This window comes from Limulus polyphemus, unplaced genomic scaffold, assembly GCF_000517525.1.
Source record: "Limulus polyphemus unplaced genomic scaffold, Limulus_polyphemus-2.1.2 Scaffold1410, whole genome shotgun sequence".
Lineage (NCBI taxonomy): Eukaryota > Metazoa > Arthropoda > Merostomata > Xiphosura > Limulidae > Limulus > Limulus polyphemus.
Genome location: NW_013667020.1, coordinates 68,908 through 83,726, shown reverse-complemented (window position 1 = coordinate 83,726; position 14,819 = coordinate 68,908). Strand labels below are relative to the sequence as shown.

The following is a 14,819-nucleotide window of genomic DNA, read 5'->3' as shown; positions in this document are numbered from 1 at the left end:
TGTACCAGAAATAAACGACCTTATAACACCAAGTTGTTGTTTTCATTTAATTAGACACTCAATGTTTTGCTTTACAGCTTTTTTCAGGATCGTTCTACTAAAACACAGACACTACTGAACAAGCTGTAAAGCGAATCATTGAGTGTCTACTTAAATAAAAAACAACAATTTGGTATTATAAGGTCGTTTATTTCTAGTATTAAAATGTCTTCTATACACCAATGTGCACTACAGAAATTAAATAACAAATATTTAAACTCTACACTTTTGAACAGAGGGCGTCACAACTGCTACGAAGTACAAACAACCGTTTAAACTTGGCCCTCTTCTGTCCCAAGACAGTATGTGTTATAGCGTTTGTAGGTGTTTTGAGAAATGGTATTCTTAGAAACGTAGTAACCTGATTAAAACGTAACGTTTCAGTTTAGGCAGTTGTAGATGTGTTAAATTATTATTATAAAGCTTCAAGTGATCGATTAAGTGTTATGCATACTAAGTAATTTTAATTTTTTGTTCTGTTTTACAAAACTTGAAATATACCATTCGATCATTTGACTTTGAGTATGTTCGAAAGTGCAACTGTAACTTGTGCTCTCAAATTTCAAAATGTACCAATCTATCATGTTATATATATAATAATAAATTAAGGTCAAGGTAATCTGGTAATAACTGTAGCTTTAGAACTTGGAAGTAAATAATTTAGAATTCAAGATCTCAGTATAGTATTAGTAAGTAATGGTAAAATAAATTCCTTCTCTAATTACACTTACAGGTGAAATATTTGATACTAATATTAATTAATAATTTGTAGTTTAATACACGTAGAATGTTAACTTATTATTTAATATTATTATTAAGGTAGCATACACAAGTGAAAGACCTATTTACATGATTTAGACCCTCAGTGTCAATTTAGTACAAAATTCAAGTCTGTCGTTACACAAGAACCCTTGGAAAAAATAAAATTAAACCCACACGTTACTTTTCAGAAAATAAACAAACTAATAAAATAACTAGGATTGCAATGAGTTTAGAAAAGGAGGTTTAAAGTGTAACAAGTTAATTAATAGTTTGAAAGACAAGTGTCAGATTTAAGATAAACATAGCAGGTATAAGAATAAGCTTAGTTGCTATTATTCTAATATTAGGGAGAAAATTGATAAATTTAATGCTCATGTTGAAATGGTAGACTAAGATAATGGGAATTAATGAAACTGTTAGATTTAGAGAATATTGATAACGGAAATTAGTTTGAAATTCCAGGTTAATTTATTTAACTGTCATAGCCAATTTGATCAGACAAATGAGGTTCATCAACTTCATGAGAAATTGTATAATGAGATCAGGATTGTTACTAATAAAAATACTAATCTAACCATTATTGGAGATTTAATTTTAGACATAGATTTGGATTTTGTGGAGTCAAATAATAAGGGAAAAAAAGTTCTTGATTTGATTCAAAATGTTTTTTCTATGCCAAGTGGTCAGAAAGCCAAGAGCGGAGGGATAACATTTTAGGTTTATTGTGAACACTATTGAAGATATGATTACAATAGTTAAAGTGGGGAGGGGGACATACAGGGAAGACTGATCATTGTTTAATTAGGTTTGATTGTTTTATTTATGTTGAAATGGACTCAGATATTTTTACAAGCTTTTTGATAAGGTGCTACACTATAGGTAAGCTAAAAAGATCATATTGATAATGGTTAAGAAAAAAAAGACTAGTTAAATAGACTGTAGGGTGGAAGAAAGCAAAAGGTTGTTACTAATGCATTTCTGTTAGACTTTTGTTACTAGTGGAGTGCATTGAAAGGTCAGAACTTGGGGTTCTGCTTTTTATTATTTATGTGGATGATGCTGATAAGGTATAGTTAATAAAGTTTTCTTCTAATGACATTAAAATATTAGGTGTTTTAGATATATTGGAGATTTTGAAGTATTTTAGAATACCTGGATCAGTTGTTAAGTTAGCCAAATATTTGGAAAAGCTTTTAAGAATTGTTAGATATGATGATTTCTTTATTCACATGACACTAGAATGTCAACATTATCCTTGACTATTTCACACAATAAAGATAATTTGTGTGTTCTTGGAAAGTGTTTGTTTAAACATTATACATAACACAAATATGATGCATGTGGACTGAACAAACAACATGTGCTGAGAAGGAAGAACAGTGTTATATAATATTATAACTTAATACAAACAATTTATCAGTACTACTGCTAACAGGCAAGTACAAGGTACATAGCCTTTACAGTTCTGTGTGGACAGCTATCCTTTTCTTGTTAATCTTTGTCTCTCCAACTGAGAATCTATACATTGCAGTTCAGTATACATGGATGTCACATTTACATTTCTTTACACATCTTGCTGTAAGGAACCAGTCGGCAACAAACATATACAAGATTAAGCTCAACGTCAGTCATCCTCATGTGACTAGCTGTTGAGTTACAATATCATAGTTTAACTTGTACTGGTGGCTTAGGTTTTTAAAAAGATTGTCTGTACAGTAAGTAGTAAGTGGTTTTTTTTTTAACTTGTGTATGATAGTGATAATAAATGACATATATATATATATATAGATGTTTATTTGTCAATATGTGGCCACATCCAAAATAGCTAATAATACTAAACGGTTCCTCATATGTTCTCTCACTAAGACAAATTGTCTGTACTTAGACAAAAACTACACATCCAATATCTTGGAATGGAAATGGTGATGCCAATGATGAGAAGACCAATCAGGAGTAATTCTAGGGTGTACCCAGGGTAAAAATGTTAGTTACTATCATGGCTGTACGTAGGAGGTGTTTGAAGATTATCGTATTTTGGTGATAAGTTAAATCTATTTCATCCAACAAGTGATTGAACAATGACATATTATTTGATGTTTCAATTGAAACTTTTTGGGAAAGTATTTTCATCTTAGACCAGAACATAAAAATGAGATAAATCAGATTCCTGATGAAACAAATTTGGTAAATCACTAAATGATAATCTGATGAAGGAAGTTGCTCAGAAACAGTGAGTACTTCAATATCAGAACCCTTAGTATAATACCATTATTTACCAGTTATAATTAACTCTTGCAGAAAGATTGGAATGTGGATGGTAAAATGTTGTAAGTTTTTGTAACACTGAGTGTTTCAGTCACTGATATGAACAGAACACTTAGACAGTTCCTGTGTCAGTTATTAAAGTAGTATATACATTATGTAAAACAATTACCTCACAAACTAGTAGCTCTGCAGCATTTTTAGCATTATCTTCTCAGACAGGACCACCTCTACTCATTTGGTATGATAATCAACAAATACACAAATATACTCTTGTCCTTTAGCATTGCATGGTAATGGACAAACACTATCAAAGCCAATAAACTTTCCTGCTTATTTTGGAGAAAATAGACGTCATGAGGCTATTATCAAATTGTTGGGAATGTTCAGAAGACTGGCATACAGGGTAGCAAACAAATCTTTTCATAAAAGGTTGACTGAAAATGTAAAAATTAACAGTAAAGATTTCTTTAAATATATTAAGGGTAAACAAAATGTTAGAATGGGGGTAGGACTCTTAAGGAATGATAAAGGAAAGCTTGCATCTGATGACTATGAGAAGGTTGTGTTATTAGATTCTGCTTTTTCTTCAGTTTTTACTAATGAAAATGTAAGCAATATTCCTCATCTTGAACAGTTGATAGATGGAAACAAAGTCGTGGAATATGATTGCATTAACTCTGAGCATGTTAAGAAAAAAATGGGAAGATTAATGAATGATAAGGCTCCTGGGCCATATTTCCCCAAGGGTTTAGAAGGAGATTAAGGATTGGATATGTGAGCTACTTGCTGCTGTTTTATATAAGCCTTTGAACAGTGGGCTGGTGCCAAAGGATTGGAAGTTAGCTAATGTCACTCCTCTTTTCAAGGAAGGCAATAAAAATTAGTCTTGTATCACTTGTGGGAAAAGTTTTGTAAAAGATGAAAGATGCTTTACAAAGACATTTAACAAAGCTTAAAATTTTATTGGATAGTCAACATGGTTTCACTAAGGGAAAATCTTGCCTTACAAATCTTTTGATATTCTTTGAAAAGGTTACTGCTTATGTAGATGAGAGTAAGGGTGTAGGTTTGGTGTATCTGGATTTTCAGAAAGTCTTGACAAGGTGCCACATAAAAGGCTTCTAAAAAAATATCTTTATAGGTGTGGGAGATAAGTTAGCTAATTGGGTAGAAGAGTGGCTGGATGAAAGAAAGCAGAAAGTTGTTATAAATAGAGTTCAGTTGAGCTGGATTAATGTCACTAGTGGGGTACCTCATGGCTCAGTCTTAGGACCTTTGCTCTTTTTGATTTACATCAACAACATAGACAAAGGAATAGTCAATAAATTGCTTAAATTTGCTGATGATATTAAGCTCTTGGGTGTTGCTAGCTTTGAAGAGGATGCTGCTGCTTTAGAAAAGGATTTAGATCATTTATTGAGTTTGGCAAATAAATGGCAGATGGGTTTTAATTATAATAAAGAGGGGATCTGATTGAGGTATTTAAGATTGTAAAGGAAACTGATAGTGTTGATGCATCACCTTTTTTCATACTTAACTGAGAAAATAATAGGACTAGGGGACATGATATAAGTTTAGGCAAGGTAGGAGTCATCTTCAGCTAAGGCAGTTTTATTTTTCTAACATGGTTGTTTGCCTCTGGAATGGATTGCTTTCAGATGTTGTGAAGGCAGTAAAATTGAGTTTAAGAGAAAACTTGATAATTATATGAATGGTACGATTTAAGATCTCTTTTTAAATTTATTTATTTAATAGTTTGAGTTTAGTTTAGAGGATGGGACAGCCAAGATGGACCAATAGGTCACTTGTCCCAAAACATTATTTTGTCTACTATGAGGCCAGTAAGATCTGTGCATAAGATATTGTATTAGCTGTCTCAAGCTGGCCATTTAATGAGGTGATCATGGTAGTGATTCATTATTGTTACTCGTAAAGATTCTGGAATGTACAAATTTAGGTATACTTGGACATGGTAAGATAGGCTTGTTCCATGTCTAACAACATACAGATGACCTTCTCCTTCTTGGGTGTTGTATGTTCAAGAAGTTTCACTACCCTGCAGTGTATTGTTTCCTATTCCTTTCAGGATACACCAGTTAGTCGATCAATTGGTTGGAGTGTTCAAACATGAGCATTATCCTTCAAAAACAATAATGGTTGATTTGTGATGTTTATAGAAGATAACTTAGCTCTAGGAAGAACATCAAGGAGCACATCATTATGTTACAGAACAGGATTTCGAGACTACACCTAGTACACAACTTAACTTTCAAGGCCTGTGTACAACTGTAAAATCAAAATCTTGTAGTCTTAATGTCCACCTCATCAAATGGCTTTTGGATTCTGGATGGTTAAATAACCAAATTAGAGCACTGTTATTCAAGAATACTGTAAATGTACACCCTTTAGATATGGCCAACAGTGTTTAATACCCTAGACTTAAGCTAGAGGTTCTCTTTCTGTAACAGAGAATTTACATTCATTGGGATGCAAAATACAGCTAGCATAAGAAATAATAACATCAGAATTAATACCAACTGGCACTGGATTAGCACCTAAGCCAACATCTGAAGTATCAATGTACTGCAAAAGTTTGTAAAAAATTGTGAAATTTCTGAATTGTTTTTCAGTACCTGAAAGACATCATGACAAGCTGTAGACTACACAAAAAGTACTTATTTTCTAGTGAGCCTTGACAAAGCTTCATTTACATAGTCAGTGCTGGTTTTAGATCAAAAATTTAAGAATGCAAAAATAAAAATTCTGATACAGTACATTACCTCTACTGAACAAAAAAGCTATTTTTGCACGCCACATGCTTTGAACTCCCATGTACTCTACGATCGGCATGGCTCAACTGTGTCTCATATGTATCATGCAACAACCCTCCACCAATAGGAGTGTGTACACCCTTCTGAGGCATGTGACTCTCTCTATTCGATTCTACTTTTTACTTCCCACTAGGCAATGATCTAGTGCAGATGCTTTTTGGCTGTGTTCTTTTCACATATTTATTAAATTTTTCTGTACAAAGTAGTGATTTGATTTAATTACAGTTTGTTTTATGTAATTTTTACCATGATAACGTACCTTTATTTATTTTCTGCTTTTTTAATTCTTCACCTTTTATGATGAATTTTGAAGTTCGTGTCACAACCTCTGATATTATTCCGACTACTTCCAGTGCCCTTACACACGCTTCAGATCAGGGATCTCGATTGAGGATTTTTTTGGCTATCATTCATTGGCATATAGATTGATTGTTATATGATTCAGGCTTCTTCTCTCAATAATGTTCGACTTCCTTCTGAATTTTCTGAACCTGTTCAGGGTAGGGAGGATTTTGACAGCTTTTTTCCTCCACCTAACTATGCCGTGCTTTCCCAAGCATCTCCTGAAGAATCTGCTAGGGCTAACTCAGCCTTTTTGAATATGATTTCTTAGTTGTGTTTAGTTTTATCCATTTCACTGATTTCATATGATCCTGTTTCTTCCTTGTTACATGACACCCCTTCCTTAGAGTGCCTTATTTTTCTTCGTCTTCCTAACATTATGGTTCATTCTGGGCATTTTGTTTCTCAATTGAGAACACTTGCTAGTATGCCTCGCCCTCCATGGGCTTCTGTTCATTACACTTTGACTTATGATCAGGCTGGTCAATCCTTTCTCAACTCCGAGCAGTTGGAGTCACTTTTGCCTATGTGGGCGGCTGACCCTGAAAGTCCTATCCATTTATCCTATGCACAGTTTTCCTGCCTTCTTATCCTTACAGCTCTCCAATGGTATTGGTCCACCATTCACCTCTATTCTAAGGCACTCCACTGATCCTCAGAGGGGTTTTGGGGGGATACATTTTCCCTCTTTACTTCCACATTGGTATGATTGTCCTCTTCAGTCCTATCACTTCACACATGGTTTCTTTGTTGTTGGGATCTTATTAGGAGGGATGCTGTCTTATCACAGGTTCACTTACCTTCCACATATCTTTCTAGGTTCTGGATGGCTCCATTTCTCTATAGGTTTGTTTTTGGAGATATTCCTGAGTCTTTGGAATGAGACAACATTCGACCCTTTTATCTTTGGATGCTCATTTGTCTCATTCTGCTCCCATACCCTCTCCTGCACCTTTCATTCTTTACCAGTTCATACCACTAGGGGTTTGATAAGCATGTTTCTTGACGTCAGTTTCATCGTCACCAACAGTTCCGGTGGGTTCTGGTCCAGTGGGGGTTGCATTTGGCTGATTTTGCTCCCCTATGGCAGGAATTCACTACCAATCCTTGGGTGATCAAAGTTTTCTCAGAAGGACTTTTCCTCTATTTCTTTTTCCTGCACCTCTTGTCTCCTGCATTGATATCCTTCCCTTTGCCTCGGGATCCCACTACCAGTTAGCATCTTTCTGAGGCTGTGCAGATTCTTTTATCACAGAGAGCTCTCGAACCTGTTGACCAGGTTTTTACTCCAGGCTTTTTGTAGTCCCCAAGAAAATAGGGGACTGGCATCCTGTGATTGATCTGCCCCACCTCAACCAGTTTTTGGATCTTCCTCGCTTCCTCACACAATGGTGGGCTTTTTTCTAGGATTGTAAATGACCAAGGTAGAAGTCTCAAATGCTTTTCTCTATATTCCTGTTTCTCATCAATCCAGACATTATGTTCGATTTGTCCACCACAGGGTTGTGTGTATCAGTTTTGGTCCTTGTCTTTTGTGCTGGATTTTGTCGGGTGGTCAAAGCCTTCACCCAACTTCTGCATGCTCGTGGGCTGCATTTCCACTACTACATGGCTGATTGGCTCCTGTTAGCTCATTCCAATCTGGAGTCTTCACAACACGTACATCTGTTACTGACAGAAGCAGCTCATGTTGGTTGGAAAAGTCTTTCCTTTTATCTACCCAATCCGAAGGATGATGTTGTTTGGGGTAAGGTTCTCCCTCTAGCACTCTGCCTCATAGTTTTTCTCGTGCCTGAAGCTGCTCTTGCACTGAGGGGTTCTGGATGGATTGGATTGGGTTTGATGTGAATCACAAAAGTAGTGCATCCCTTCATATTGTCATTCAGATGTTGAGTTTCCAGATGTATAGGTGGTTGTGGATTTGCATACTTGTGCCCATTTAGTAGATCGGTTTGTAGAGTGTATAATTCAGTTCTACTCAACTTGTGGTGAAGACCATGTGCACCCTTCTCCTACCATGGGTCAGAAGTTGTAATTCCGATGCTGCTTAGTTTTGGACTGGAATTGACTGATCAGATACAGACACTCTACACCTTGGAATCACATCCATTTTAACTTTACCCACATTTCTGTCTGTGGATAGTTCTTCTATAGTCTTTCATCACCAGGATTGTGGTTTGGATTTGAACCCACCCAGTTTTTCTCTTCCTTTTGGGTTATGCTCCTCCCACTTTCCTCCTGTGTAACTGACACATTTTCATACTGGGTGAAGAGTATACCTGGTACAGAAGTGGTGTGGTCTTCCATGTTTGTTTCTCTCCCAATTAGGATCAAAATTCATTGGTGTTCTTTGGATGCCTTTGAAGAATACTTCTATTTTTCACATCGGTCCCTCTGCCTGTTCAATGTGGAATTTTAGTTATACAGTAATACCCTGTTTAGTGCTCAGAAAGGATTCCTGAGAACAGAGCTCTAAATGAATCAGCTGTAAACATGGTCATTTTAACATTACATATATAAAGATATGTAACTGAAGGCATTGTTTCTTACATGTAAATTACTCACTATAATATTATCATTGCTGGAAAAAAGCAAATTTTTATTACCCTTCAATCTTGTTTGGTTACAGAGCCATCAAATAGAAAATCAGACCCCTCCTGCCAGTCTATTGGTTACACCTAATATAGTCGTAAACGTAAGAGAGAATTACATGTATTGACAAATCCTGAAAAGAGAGGATGTGACAGGTGGGCGAGGCAAGGTTTGCATCTATCAAATGACGTATTATATTACATTGTTTTCTGTTCAGAGATTTGTAGATTGCTTCCTAAGAAAATGTTTTTCTCATAGGAACCATATTGTGTAGATGGATGACATTTTAATGGTTCATATTGCGGCAGAAAAACTGTGATCGTTACGAGACATTATCTGCTTTTTGCATGTTATTATTCTATGTTCTTTGTTGCATTATTTTACTAAATAAAAATTATTTAGTGACTACTTACATTAGTATGAAAAAGTAGTGTTCAGAGAGTTATGGATTTTCAAAATTTTATTTTCTCATGAAAAAAAATTTGTCAGGGAGACAAGAGCTCTATAACAAATCAGCTTAAAGTGGAGTGGCACTAAGTGGAGTCTTACTGTACTTGTGAGGAGAGGTAATGTATTGTATCAAAAGTTCTTATTTTCCTATATTGAAAATATTTTTCAAATAGATACTTACCTCTTCCCACCCTTCCTCCCCACTGAAAACCACTGCATTCTCTTCTGCCTAATCTCAATGTGATAGTTTGGTAGAATTGAATAGAGGGAGTCACGTGCATCAGGAGGGTGTGTCACACTGCTATTGGTGAAGGGTTGTTGCATGATGATTTACATGCGAGATGCAGTTGAACTATGTTGATCGTGGGGTACGTAGGAGTTCAAGGCTTGTGGCATGTGAAAGATTTTTTGCATGTAGAGGGGAGCACTGAATGAGAATAGCCATACTTGTGAGTAGAGGTGAGTACCTATCAGAATTATATTTTCAGTGTAGGAAAATGATAACATTGTGCTATTTTATTAATTTTTACGTATTTTACAAAATTTTATATTATATTTTTAAATTTGGAATACAGGGTACAAAAGTGGTACATAGTAGAAAAATTCATATAAAACAAAGATTAGTCTACAGAAATTGGAACTCTATGAGCTTTTAGCATGGCAAAACTTTTCCTTAATCTGACCATATTAATTTTTCTGGCTGTTTCATTTTCTATATAAATTATTGCTAGACCAATTAATCTCTCTTGTCTCAGTGTGCAATGAAAAAATGTTTTTATCAACTTTAGTCTCAAAAATGATCAATTGCCACTTGTCACACTAATGGGCAAATTAATAATAAAATTCTTAAAGCAATAAATGTATTTGAAAAATTTCTTTGATTTCATTTTCACATATAAAATAAGACCTTATCTGGAGTTAAGTTTTCCAGAATTCAGTGTGATATTAATTTAAGGTCTGCACATAAACTTTCATTTCAAATATCTCTTTTCTCATTCCTTGTTTATATAAAATAATACTTTATCTGGAGTTAGGTTTTCCAGTATTCAGTGTGATATTGATTTAAGGTCTGCACACAAATTTTCATCACAAATATCCCTTTTCTCATTGCTTGTTTATATTTTTTTCAAAACTTTTACAATTTTTGCATCACTAAAATTTTGTGGTGTGTTTTTTGAGCCTTTCGATCTTGCTTTGAGCTTGTTCTGTATATAGTAAACCTACTATGTTTTTATTCATTAATATCTGGAATGTTGCTAGTGCATTACAAATTCCAGATGGTTTTACTCTAAATTGAAATGAACCACAATGAGATATAAATGCTAATTTGGGTTCTACTACAAGGGTTAGTAGAAATTTACCACTAACCAGAAGACAAGTCTAAAGTACTTGTGAATTTTGACTAGCTCTAGAAGTCTATTGTATCATCGAGGCATGGCAATGGGGACTTGCCTTTTATTTGCCACTGTAACTGTTCAATATCCAGTAATTAACACAAAACCTAGTGTATGCAGAGGGTTAAATAATATCTTTCAACATTTGATTTATATGCCTTTGGCTTTGGTTATTTCAAACTTATAATATATAAAGTGAAGAAAATACTAATAATGCAGTTGAAACAAGTTAACACAATTTGTATCATGTATATGAGAAGATAAAAAAAAATGTTGAGTGTGTTGCAAAAAAGGATTTAATTTTTCTTGTTGTATGGAATGCTGTATTTTATCATCAATTAGTCTAGCATCTTTAGTTAGGCTAAAAGTTATCAATTTAGCTTGCATCTTTAGTTAGGCAAAAATGTTATGTATGAATAGAAAAGTATTCTGATCATTTGCTTGAGTTTGGCCTATGCCAATGGATTGGTCAGTTTGATCGATCTTGTAAAACCATACTAGTTATACATACTAGAATTTTGAATTTAATAAATGTACTTGCATGAAATTTGGCAATCTTTTAATAAACATTACAAAGATGTAAACAAATAATACACGTTTTTAATGAAGTATTTGTACAAAAAACTTGTTTATAAATTTCCAATGCCTCTACTGAGTTAATATGAGTGCAGAGTAATTTGTATGCTAAGAATGAAAATACTTCTTTACATCTTAAAGTTTTCATATTGAATTTGTATAACCACAAAAATCTTCTAAATAAATATCAGAAGTTTTTTTCTAGGTAAAAACTTTATATTTTATCTGTTATTTTCTCTACTCTAACACTTACTGTAGCAAAATCGTCAATGAACACTGAAATGAAAAGTTGAAAGCTATGATATAAAATTAACATTACCTTTTTTTAATTTCTTGAATGCACAATTGATTGTCATATCTCCAATTGTTGATACTAGCAGAAACGCTGCCCTATGGGCTGGTGTTTGTTTAATCGTAATATTCATATCTCATTTTAAAAAATTTAGAAAAAGTGAACATTTTCTAAAAGGGGATTTTTTTCTGGGAAGTACTGCATGGGAAAAGTGTTCAGATTGGGCTCTTTAGTCATATGCAACTCATCACTTCAAAATTATTCAATGTACAGAACTCAAAATTTTCATAAATTATACTGACATAAATTGTAATGTTTTTATATATTAAAATGGTACCATTTATTGAAAAAATAATAGTTTTAAGAATTCCAGTTTTTCAATATTACATTTAAAAATTACATCAATAAAGATATAATCATACTTTCATGTACAGTCCTAGTGAAAGTCATGTTCTTGTTGTGAGGAGAGTACGTTTTTTTAAATTCTGTTCTGCAATAAAGAAATGATTGTTGCACTTTTTTTTGAATTGTGTGAATTTTAAATACCCAAAGTATGAAATTTTTTATAGATTTTTGTTTGTGGTGCTATTCAATAGATGGTGCAGGAGTTTTGGTTACATACATAGATACTGATATACACACTAAGTCTATTATAGTAAGATTTATAATTTTGATAGTTAGCTTTTTCATATCTATTTTCTTTTAATTTCATGGCTTTATTACACAGCTGCCATGTACTATGTAAGCAGGTTATTCATTTGTGAACCCAACAGAAACATATTAGCAGATTCTCATATCCTGCTGTATTGTGCTGTGTGAAATATGTGCACTCAAACATGTAGCTGTATGGGCCTAGTTTTATTGAAGTTAATGTCCATACAAAAATTAATGTACTTTTCAAATATGCATTTTAGAACAAAAAAATATATTTTTCACTAGAAGAGAATGTTAAAAAACCACTTACATTTAACTGAGCTAACTGTTGAAAAACTTAACAATGTACAAGACAAACTGAACAAGAATATGCTAGTGAGGATTTTTTTTCAAACTATTTCCATGTAGCAATATGTAATTTCATACTCTATATCCACTGGAATTTTTAAAAACGTTAGAATATTTCTCAAGAGGTTATAATTTCATTGTATAGGTCACTAGTTAGGTCTCATTTTGAGTACTGTGTTCAAATTTGGGCTCCTTATCTTAGGAAGGACAATGAATTTTTGGAAAGGGTTCAGAGAAAGGTTGTCATACAAGGATAGATTAAGATCTCTGAAATTTTCTTTTGAAAAAGAAAATTTAAGTGGGGAACTGATTGAGGTGTTTAAGGTTGTAAGCAAAAATTGATGATGTTGATGCATCTGTTTTTCACACTTAATGATTAGAATGGTAGGACTGTGGGATGCAAGTATAAATTTTGTCAGAATTGGAGTCATCTTCTGTTAAGACAGTTTTATTTTTGTAACAGGGTGATTGGCCTTTTGAATGGGTTGTCTTCAGATTGTGGTGGATAGAGTAAATTTAAGCAGTCTGATAAATATTTAAATGATAAGGGCTGGCTTAAAAAATATAAAGTTATAGTTTGGGGGATAGAATAGCATAGATGGACCAATAAATCTCTTGTTCTTGAATTTTATGTTAACGTGTTATGATCACTGAGATGAAACATTAACTTATACTCACCATATCTGTTTAGTCATTGGAAAGGAATCAGGTTAAGTACCTTGGGTTCATGTTTTGATTTCTTAGGGGCTTGTATCATCTCTTATAATGTTATATTTCCCTCTGAAGACTTAAGAGTTTATTTGTTGAAAGCATTTAAATAACCAAGAGTTTGTCTATTAGTCTCTATACCCTCAAAAAATGTCAACTGAAGGTTAATTTACACAGAAAATTTTGACATTTATTCAACATTACTTGTTTTCCCATTTTTTTGTTTTCTTTTTAAGGACAAAAGCCAATCATCAATATTTTTAGCAAATAGTGAATTCATAGTGAACAAATGTTCTAGAAAAGAATAATATAGTGATCACTGTTATAAAATATGTAAAATATAAGTGTGTATAATATTGTGAATTTAAGCTAGATTACTAAACAGTGAATTAATGTACAATAAGATCTAACAAATCCAAGTTGTTAAATGTAATTACCATGAAATTTCAATAATTTAGAAAAGATGAAAATATGTAAAAAAATAAGTTGGCAAAATTAATACAGATTTTCAACATTTTGCAATAACAAAAACATGATAAACAGGTTGTCCCCAGATGCTAATGACAGCTCTTCAGTAGTTAAGTCTATTTATAATTCACCTCTAATGTTTAATACATGAGGTGATTTTCAGAGAGGAGATACAGTTATGAATTTCACATTAATGAAAAGAAGAAAATATATATATATATATTTTATGCATTGGGGAATAGCAAAACTTCTTGAAAAAATTTTGGATGGCAAGACCACTGCTAAACAAAAGCCAGACTAAGAAGAGTGTTGAACTGCAGGTTACACAGATGTAAAGAAAAAGAGGCAACTCTACATCCCATGATGAATTGCTACAACACTAGTAGAAGTATAACAATCCCCTTCACAAGTGTGAACAAGATGGCAAAAAAAAAGGCATTTATTTTGCATTGTACAAGCAAGTAATAAACCTTCTAGAGGTCTAGCCCATGATGGGTGCCAGTGTGATGATTCACATGAAACTAGGGCTTCAACATTTGCTCTGACTAGCTCAACACTATATAGTTGGAGGGTTTCTGGAAACCATTTATTTAAACATTATACATAACAAGACAATTCATATAAATTGAACATGTGGCATAAATGCGGAATTGTGAAAATAGTGTTATGTAGACTCCCATTTCTTTTCTATATCTCCTCAAATATTTATATGTTGCACCCCATCACATGTTTACAATACTTTACATATTTCTGTAAATAACGTCTACAATAAACCTTATATTGAATAGGATTAAGGCTTTTAAGATCAGTGTCAGTCAAATGACTGTTGAGATATGACAGTTTAACTTCAATTACTGGCTTAGGCATTTGAAGAAAAAAATTATCTTAAGCTAAATATTAAATGATTATGTGATTTATGTATGATAGTGGTAATGAGTGATATGTATGGATGATTCGTTGCCAATAGACATCCACATCTGATATAACATTTAAAGCTAAATTGGTTTCTCACAGAGTGTAGGTAATGCATTTGAGTTGTCATAATTTGTGCCAATATATAATTTAACATTTAAGGACAATCAGGTCACTGTTGGTCCA

General features: G+C 33.3%; 1 protein-coding gene across 5 annotated transcripts in view; it reads left to right on the top strand.

Annotated features, from left to right (window-relative positions):
- Nucleotides 1-297: 297 nt before the first annotated feature.
- LOC111086763 (lipopolysaccharide-induced tumor necrosis factor-alpha factor homolog) overlaps nucleotides 298-14,819 on the top strand; it is a 52,824-nt gene continuing 38,302 nt past the window's right edge. For 2 of the 5 annotated variants that reach the window (XM_022390932.1, XM_022390938.1), the window contains exon 1: nucleotides 337-411. The gene's annotated coding sequence lies outside the window, so the exon portion shown is untranslated. Of the gene's footprint in view, nucleotides 562-14,819 lie in introns of all 5 variants that reach the window. The other 3 variants (XM_022390935.1, XM_022390936.1, XM_022390934.1) reach the window with 3 other exon arrangements.